The following is a 10,276-nucleotide window of genomic DNA, read 5'->3' as shown; positions in this document are numbered from 1 at the left end:
AAATCTTTCATTTGTTTCAATTAACAACAATTTATAATAAATAACGAAAAATTACACAACCCCTTACATAAATAAATAACAATACTGGCTGTACACAATCTTTTGCAGGTGGGTAACTTCACTCCATTGAAAATTTTGCGCCAATATCGAACTAATCGCTAATAATGGTATGCTTTATTTTTCTAACTATAGGCCCTGATCTGACCCTTACAGAGCTACTGGTCCTTTTCCGGCACCTCCCGGACACACATCTGGGTTTCGGCAAGTCATTGGTATGGATATACCTCGAACTAGAACCTGGCTTCTTCCTGTTGCTTTTAGAAACCCCATAACTGACGTATTTAGCGAGATTCTCGTGTTCACTGTTCTGTTTCTTACTGTTACCTTTGTTACTTTCATGTGCCTCTAATATGTCTTGTATACTTTTGTAGGCCTCTGTGTCTTCAGGATTCGCGGTCCCATATTTGGAAGGATGATCGTAACTTGCTAAACCCTTGAGTGCTTCGACTTCTTCTTTTTTTCAAGCAATTCTAAAGCCTTATAGTAATTGTAAGTCTCAGGGTCACTGGTTTGGCTGATAGGTTTAAAGTCATTGTATGGTATGAATTTAAAAGACGGTTTAGTGGGTCTTGATTTTTCAAAAGCGTCTAAACTCTGTTTTGTTAGGAGTTGGTTGAAGTTGTCTCCGAAGGAGTAAAGGTTAGATTGAGATTCTAGGACGTCTGCGTCGCCAGTGTCCACGTATCTTCTTTTTCTCTGTTGCCTGTTTCTTCAAGACGCTTAAGTCAATGCCAAGGACAGGTTAGGCGGTAAAGTGGAACCGTAGAGCTCTCTGTCTGAAGTCTTCCGTATATCTGTTCGAACACTTTGTAGTCATCTGTCCAGAATTGAGATAGATCTGGAAGTGAAAATAAGTTCACAAGTAAGTAAAATGTGCTGTAAGAGATTTTAGAATCGTTTTTATCGACGTTATTTTGTCACCCAACAGATAATCTATTATATTGAGTATAAGTGATTGATTTTTTTGTGTTTATTATTGTATTTTACTGACAAAAACCTGAAAAAATTAGGGGCCTAATTTATTTTTACTATTAGTTTCACCTGTCCGATGTTTGTCTGTAATCAAATCTTGCAAGTTAAATTCGATCAACTTGCATTAGTCGGATTGTCTTGAAATTTGGAACACATATGTAAATCGCGTGACAATACAATAATCTAGTAGTGACATCCTGGTAGTTTGGCCAGGATCGTCTCTGCAGGACGGAACTCTCCAACGGTTAATGGCATCGACTTGAAATTTGTTATGCAAATGTAGTTTGGGTGACGATGCAAGTACAGTCAACAAAAATTACAGTCAGCAAAAAAAGCTTGTATTAATTTAAAAATGATTTTTTTACCAAACACTACGTAGGTAAGTAATAATACTAATAGTATAACCTTTAAATGTGCTGTATTCGTCGTGCCGTAATCCGAAAACCTTGTCACAATTTTGCATAAAATTAATTAAATAATGACTTTTAAAATCAATTAAAAATGTCTCTGTACCTAAAACTCGATTTCGCAATAATTATTCAATATTTTATTTCCATACTTAAGTGATTATTATCCAAGGTATATCACAGGTCGACGCGAAAGCGGTATCGTAAAACGCAACTTTCGTTTTTACTTAACATCGTGAGTTTACTGGTTATAAATAAACTATATTTGTACTGAGCTTTTACCGTGACTGTGGCAAATTCGGTTTAAGGAAATGACCAGAACACATGCTAACACTAACACGTCATGGTTGTAAATTGTCTGTCGACGCTTGTGTTTAGGGGACCGTTAGCTTTTGAAAGAAATATCTGAACCAAAAAGACCAGGCCGCTATCTTACCAACGTGGCCTTGTCAGTGAGACATGTCGAGTAACAATCAATTATTTGCATCTTTTAATCATAATTATGTTGTAAAACAAGAATAAATTTTACTTGTCGACATTTACTTTCAGATTTGATGGTAAATGCAGGTGGTAGGACCTTGTGCAAGGTCCGCCCGGATTGCTACCACCATCTTGCTCGCTAATCCTGCCGTGAAGCCGCAGTGCTTGCAATGTTGTGTTTCGGCGTGGAGAGTAAGACAGCCGGTGAAATTACCGGCACGCGAGGTATCCCATCTTAGGCCTCTAGGTTGGCAACGCGTCTGCAATACCCCTGATGTTCCAGATGTTCATGGGTGTTGGTGAGTGATCTCTTACCATCAGGACACCCACTTGCTCGTTTGCTATCCAGTCAAATAAAAAAAAAATCTGGACATGAGATTAAAGGATTAAAGGCAAATTTCAAAAATTGCACTGGCGTAAAATCATAATTAAAGTTTTCGAATTCTCATGAAGTAACCTAACCTTACCTAACCAACAAAAAGTTGAAAACCCCCAATTTTGACACTTCAAAGTTCAATACCTCAAAAACGGCTGAACCGATTTTGAAAAAACATATCTAATAACCATCGCCAGAAAAGCTGCTTTCAAATGAAAAAACCGCATTCAAATCGGTCCACCCCTTTACGAGCAACGGTGCCACAGACAGAGACACATAGCAGTCAAAGTTATAACACTTCTTTTTGCGTCGGTGGTTAAAAATCAAAAGCGTGGACTGTCGGAGCTTAAGTTCACGCGAGCTAAGCCGCTGACAAAGATTAACTGTCATAAAATTGAAATAATCTACTATGGTCATCTACGGCGAGCAAAAACAGTTACGATGGTAAATTAGACAACTCGTGGAATGAACGTATTACGCAAACATGATCTCTCTCAGCACTTAAATATACAGTGTGTTACCGGCCGCCAGGCTTTTTTTAACCCCCCTCCCCCACAACACACAATGGATGTTTTTTTTTATTTGAAATCAGGTTTCTAGCAATGGTTCGTAGACAAGTCGGGGGTTTTCCAACTTTTTGTTTTGTTGCTGAAGTTAGTAGGTACTAGAAAGCTGTAATTTGGCAAGAATATACATATTATGTCACGTCGACAAAGTGGTAGAATATAAAAAAAAAACTATTTTAGGGTACCTCCCGTGTGATTTTTTTCTTATTGACTAACCCTAAGTGTGGGGTATCGTTGGATAGGTCTTTTAAAACCATTGGAGGGTTGCTAAGATGATTTTCAATTCAGTGCTCTGTTTGCGAAATATTCAACTTTAAAGAGCTCTAAAATCTAAACTGTTGGGTGGAAAAATTTGAAAAAATTCAGGATGGTAGTAAACATATCAAATTTAAAAGGAAAATTATAGCGGCAAAGATTGCTTGAGAATTATTAGTAGTTTAAGAGTAAATAGCCGCCCAAGGTATAAAATATACCTAAACTTAGAAGATTCCGTACACCATACGAAATCCCTAGAAAAATACTACTTGATTTTTTCGTAATGGCTACGAAACCCTGTCTTGGGCGTCTGCGACACGCTCTTGGCCGGTTTTTTTCAGATATTTTCCCACACTTGATTAAGAAAGAAGATCACATGTCAGTAATTCAGGCTGTCTCACTCTAAACGCCGGAACACAGAAGCGCAACCACTGATCACGAACGAACCAGAAGACGTGGTGTTGGCAGGCCTCCCACTAGGTGGACTCACGATGACCGGGACCATTTGTGGGCTTGCAGTTAGGACGGCATTTTCTCAAACAGGACTGGATTCATAAGGAGAGAGACATTTTTAACACAGGGTAAATACATCTACGTAAGACGCATTTTCCAACCATAAAAAAGTTGTAGTTTTGCGAGACGCAAACAGCGAGTTGTTGTTGATTGTGGCGTTATAGGCCAGGATAGAGGCTTTTGTTCAAGAGTGTCTTCCGGCAGTTCCGGCTGATGATGACGATTAAATAATATAATGAAGCTTACCAGCAGTGCCAGTGGCGCCACCTCCACCGTCCACCGCCGCCGTCAACACGCAAATCCCGATTAGCCAAAGCATCTGAAAAATATCAATTGCTTAAGTTAAATTATTTTTATGTTTGTTTCCTCAGAACTCCGTCATTATTAACCGATATGATTATTTTTTTTGCGTTCGTCTAGGAATGTTTTCAATTAGGTCCCATAAGCACCAAATCAGGATCTGATGATTGGATCTTAAGGAAATCGAGGGAACTCTTCAAATGTTCTATAGGGACACCTGTAGTAACTTGGATTATATTTAGTAGTAACTCGTGCATTTGCTCTTGAAAATCATGATTTGGTGAAGTGGAACTGATGATGAAGACCACAGTTGACCATCGGAGTTACTACTCAATAACAAGTATTTCACGGGTTGAATTTTAATTACTTTAACACAGTTGCTAAGCAATTTATGCTCCTCGTAATGCATATGGTAAAACGGGTGGTGAAGCACCAGGACACCTCAATAATGAACGTCTCTGCATCGGAAAAAGCAATCTTTCGTAAAAGGTGACGAGCAGTTGATATTAAACTATTGTATCTTAGATTATTTACACTAAAAACCATGAAAATAATTTTTACCAGTCTGAAGTCGGTCGGTGCCTCAGCACGAGCCAGCATTTTATTTTATTTTAACACTAACATTTTATTTTATTTCTAGAAAACGGAAGATAACTTAAATCCAAAGAACTAAACACTCTATAAGATAATGTGGAACAATAACGCGGGCAAAAACGTAGCAGCGTGTGAAACAGGAGGAAAGTGAAGGGCTACGGATTAGCCCGAAACATGTCGAGCTAAACTCGATTTAAGACGTGAGTTATCCGGGTCATTATATTTAATATGAGTGAGTCTCACGGTAGTTTCATGTTCAAAAGTGAAGGTGTTGTCGTGGAAAAGGAGGAGGAAGGACTGTATATAACACTCCTTTTGCGTAGGGGGTTAAAAAATGCATTGAAATTAGTCCATCCGTTAGAGCTACGATCATAGCTTAATAGCGGTTGCATTCAAATCGGACCACCCGTTTCAGAGCTACGGTGCCATACAGACAGACAGACAGACATAGCGGCCAAACTTAAAACACCCCTCTTCTTGCGTCGGGGGTTAAAAACATGTACATAGAGAGAAAATTACAAGGTAAGCAATGGGCGGCCTTAACACTTAAGAGCGATCTCTTCCAGGTCAGTATGGGAAAGTATGAAACTATATAAGACATACGAAGATCTGTTCTTTGGAACCATGTCATCGATTTTAGTAAAAAAAAACTGCATTCCTAAGTAGATTACAAAAATGTACTCAGAACGGGAATCGAACCCGTTGTTTTGAAAAATAAAACTTATAACTATTATTTTATTTCTATTTGGCTATATGAAACACGGTAGTCCCTGAGCAAAGCCGCGGACGGACAGACAGCAGACATGGCGAAACTATAAGTGTTCCGTTTTTGCCGCTTTGGCTACGGAACCCTAAAAAATGTGGTCTGATAGAACTATTATACATATTTTATGCACAGTTCACGAGGTAATATAATGAATAAACTGCAATGTATTTCATATTATTTAATAATGCACGTTTTATTTTTCGAAAGTCTGGCTTTGATTTTCGAGCTGAGTACAGTTTGCAGGTGGTAGGACCTTGTGCAAGGTCCGCCCGGATTGCTACCACCATCTTGCTCGCTAATCCTGCCGTGAAACAGCAGTGCTTGCACTGTTGTGTTTCGGCGTGGAGAGTAAGACAGCCGGTGAAATTACTGGCACTTGAGGTATCCCATCTTAGGCCTCTATGTTGGCAACGCATCTGCAATACCCCTGGTGTTGCAGATGTTTATGGGCGGTGGTGATCTCTTACCATCAGGAGACCCACTTGCTCGTTTGCCATCCAGTCGAAAAAAAAAAGTTTTTTAAATGTATGAATGCAGTTTTTCTTGTTATCAAAATCTATGACATGGTTGAAGAATAGATCTTCGTATGTCTTATAGTTTCAGACTTTCCCATACCTACTGACCTATTGAACTTTAATTTTTTTTTTATTTAACTGGATGGCAAACAAGCAAGTGGGTCTCCTGATGATAAGAGATCACCACCGCCCATAGACACCTGCAACACCAGGGGGATTGCAGATGCGTTGCCAACCTAGAGGCCTAAGATGGGATACCTCAAGTGCCAGTAATTTCACCGGCTGTCTTACTCTCCACGCCGAAACACAACAGTGCAAGCACTGCTGTTTCACGGCAGGATTAGCGAGCAAGATGGTGGTAGCAATCCGGGCGGACCTTGCACAAGGTCCTACCACCTGCAAATTTAAATTTAAAGTGACAATGTCGGGGGTTTTTCAACTTTTAGTTGGTTAGGTTATTGAGTGGTTCGGATAGATACACATTTTTGCACTTGACTGTATGTGTGTGTGTGTGTAGTGTCAACTTACCTCAAGATCACGTTACAGCATCGCCGGTACGCTCGGCAATGAAAGTGGCCGGCGCGCGAGCCCGCTTTATAAGATGCGCGCGCGCCGCCTGCTTACGCCGAATGCACTACCGGTAACGCCTTGCAAGCTAAGAAGAAAGTATGAGAATTTAGCATATAATAGTATAATAATAGCAGTAATCAATTTATTTTCAAAAATCATAACATCAGCAACATAAGTAAATAATATCTGGCACTCCCCAAACTAGGCAGAGCTGTATCTTGGGGCCTTGGAGTGCACTAGGAAAAAACAATAAATTTAAAAAATCAAAACCCGACTTCGTTAAATAGTATATTTTTTATCTAGGGACTAAAATAAGTCAATATATAGGTACCCGAGGTGGGGTGGTTAGCCGCTCGGGTGGCTAGCGAGGGTGTCTATTTGTCCGAGGGTTTATATTAACTTTAAGTCTCGATGTGAAAACTCTATTTTTCATTTCGATTGCGAGAAAAAATAGTCATTTCTGTGAAAGAATTAATGCGCTTCTTATTCCTCCAGTTTATAAAACTTTCGTAGGTTTTAAAATAAATCTTTCTGGATTTCGGCGGCAAAAAATTATCAATTAAGTCTTGCTCTTTGCTTGACATCATAATTTTCACTATCACTTGAAGACATTGTGAGAATAATCAATTTATTTAATTGTTTATTATTTACGCTCTACAACAAGTGTGAGTTTAGCTGATTTTTAAGTCTTTTTGCCTAGTTAGGTATAATCCTATTAACTAATTTTAGCTAAGCTTATACTATTTATGTAATTAACACATTGCGCCGTAATTAAAAATAAAATAGGTACATACGATAAGGAAACTGAAGCACGTAACAAGGTGGAAAATTTGATGATCAATTTCGCTATGTATAGAAATAGAATAGAAAATAAATTTTAAGAATATTTTGAAAAAGAATGCCAAGTCAACTGAGCAAACTTTAATCTAAGCAATAATTTAATCAAATAAGAAAATATGATCAATCGAGCCGCACGCGCAGCCGACGTCCGAGGGAAAGTCAAGTTCGGCCCGCGTCCTGCCCGCTTCCTGCTCCGCTCCACATCTGTCAGCTGCCGATAGCCGACACTCGATAGCTGTGGATATCCCTGTGCAATAGATAGGCAGTGCCACAAGAGTTGAGGTCACGCACACAAGAACACATTACATTTGAAATTTACCACGAGCTTTTACGGTCGGAAGTAGCGTCTTACCTACTGCTAGAAAAGCGTTTTAGAAAGAGACAAATGTACTTACAGATTTTTCAAAAAATCACTTAGTAGGTAAAATCTATTTTTCAACAGCTTTTTTTGCTAAACATTGTCTGGACTGTACCTACATACTTTATCTATATTTTCATAATAATATTTTCAGTCAATTGTTTTAAACTTTCGCAATTCTCACTCATAACTAATCATCCCACTTCCTACTAATATTGTAACTTGAGCAATAATAATGTCATTATTATTATATAGTACGTCTGCTGTTTCATTTGACTCCAAGTCACTTCCAGCACGTAGGTTACCCAGGAAATATCAGTCCACTCTCGAGCAATCACAAGAAAAACAGTACCACTACCATGAGTTTACAGTGACCGTACTCGATAGCGACGGCGTAAATTATTTGTAGAGGCGCTGTACAATTCTCCATAGAAATAATTTACGCCGTCGCTATCGAGTACGGTCACTGTAAACTCATGGTAGTGGTACTTTACAATTCTCCATACTTACAAATCATTTACGCCGTCGCTATCGAGTACGGTCACTGTAAACTCATGGTAGTGGTACTTTACAATTCTCCATACTTACTAATAATTTACGCCGTCGCTATCGAGTAGGTACGGTCACTGTATACTCATGTTAGTGGTAATTTACAATTCTCCATACTTACTAATAATTTACGCCGTCGCTACCGAGTACGGTCACTGTAAACTCATGGTAGTGGTACTTTACAATTCTCCATACTTACTAATAATTTACGCCGTCGCTATCGAGTACGGTCACTGTAACTCATGGTAGTGGTACTGCCTCACGTACTTACCTTCCGCAGAACACCTCAATGGGTAGTATTGGATCAGTTTTTCCCGGCCCAATCACGCAACTTTCCATCTCGCGTGGGCCCGGTTTTTATAAACTGCGCATATTAGTTAGTACTTGCCTCGGTACAGTCATTGGCCCCTATTCCACCAACGTGAGGTACATTAAACTTCATTAAAATTTACAAACAAAATCAGAAATTTGGAAAATTACAAAAGAAAATACACAACACAACAGTCGCATAATCTATTTAAGTAGTAATTAAATACTTATTGTGACACAAGATCTTCTTTTCCTAGTCGACATTTTGTTAATGTCGGTGAATCTTGATATGAGAGTACCTAAAGCTGTATTAGGTTTGCGTTAGGTAGGTAGGTAAAATAATTGTAGATTCGTGATTAAATTGGTACCTAGGAAGCTACAGTCAAGTGAAAAGATATCGAACGGCTACCAGTAACAAAAATATTTGTAAGTACACGACTTGATGCACTTAAAATTAAGGACGTGTATACATACATATATTTTTGATTCGAATTATTGCAATTTACCATGAGCTTTATACGGTGAAGGAAAACATTGTGATACCTGCACAAACGTACAAAGCAATTCAATGGTGTGTGTGGTTCCCAATCCGCACTGGCATGGGAACTACGGCCCAAGCCTTCTCATTCTGAGAGGAGGCCTATATCACCTATATGATAATGATGGTGATTTTCAAAACGGCTCTATATGAAAGTAGTAATCACACCTGTCACCGTGAAATAGGGCCCACAGCGGAGCGTGTAAAAAATATCCGACACGTCTTACCGGCCCTAGTAAATAGAATCGTAACTGTACCTCTGCCTGCTTCGCTGTTTAATCTTGAACGGTCGTTTCCCTCTTTGATAATGATTTTCTGGCGTGTTCGTGTGTAACTACTGATGGAAGGTATTTTTCTCTAAGTCGATTTTAGGGCTTGCTGGGACCCTTGATCATCAGTTTTTACGGGACTCTATTAGTAACATACTGTTCGTCTGTCTGCGAACCGTGATAGCTAGACAGTTGAAGTTTTCACAGAGTATTTCTGTTGCCGCTTACAACAAATACTAAAAACAGAATAAAATAAATATTATACTAAAATTTGCTCGATAAATAACGGCAACATGTAGACGCTTCAAATATTCACAGAATATTTAGTTTACTTTAAAAATAAATAATTAAATTAAAATAAAATAAATATTAAAGGGGGCTCCCATACAATAAACGCGATTTTTTTGCCGTTTTTTGCTGTCTAATGTTATAATATAATAGCTAATGGTACGGAACCCGTCGTGCGCGAGTCCGACTCGCACTTGGCCGGTTCTTTTACATTAAACTGACCCGTGATTGACCCCTAAATTAAATTTTAAATTTAAATTATAACTGTTTATTTCATAACAATTTAAATTATAACTGTTTATTTCATAACAATTTTACAATTAGTTACATGATATTCCTAGCTAATCTTTATTTTTAAAAAAAATTGTTGCTAGGCTATGTGTTGCCCATAACTCATTCACTGCCACCGACGCATATATGCGTTTTTGGAACTTCCGCCCAGTGCCTCTGTCAAAATTATTCATACATTTTGAACGCACATGTGCGTCGGTGGCACCTGTGGTCAGTCAAGTCAAGTTAGGTGGCAGTGAATGCGTTAATAAGTAAATTCTTAATTATGTTTTTTATGTTCTCAGGGTTGCTAGTTATTTTATCAATTGTAGCCCTATTTCACCATGCAGGTGAGACCAAAGGCAGATCCCATGGTCGGTTACCCTTTCATAATAAAAAAACGAAGAATCTTGGTAACATTTCTCTACTCATTCAACTAGCATAGGGTTGCCATACGTCCCGGTACGCCGGGAAATGTCCC

General features: G+C 38.7%; 1 pseudogene; it reads right to left on the bottom strand.

The window, feature by feature from the left end:
• Nucleotides 1–151: 151 nt before the first annotated feature.
• On the bottom strand, nucleotides 152–4,560 carry LOC141436616 (uncharacterized; annotated as a pseudogene).
• Between the last annotated feature and the right edge of the window lie 5,716 nt (nucleotides 4,561–10,276).

Source organism: Choristoneura fumiferana, chromosome 16 (genome assembly GCF_025370935.1).
Source record: "Choristoneura fumiferana chromosome 16, NRCan_CFum_1, whole genome shotgun sequence".
Classification (NCBI taxonomy): Eukaryota; Metazoa; Arthropoda; class Insecta; order Lepidoptera; family Tortricidae; genus Choristoneura; species Choristoneura fumiferana.
This window is presented reverse-complemented; position numbering and strand designations above follow the sequence as displayed.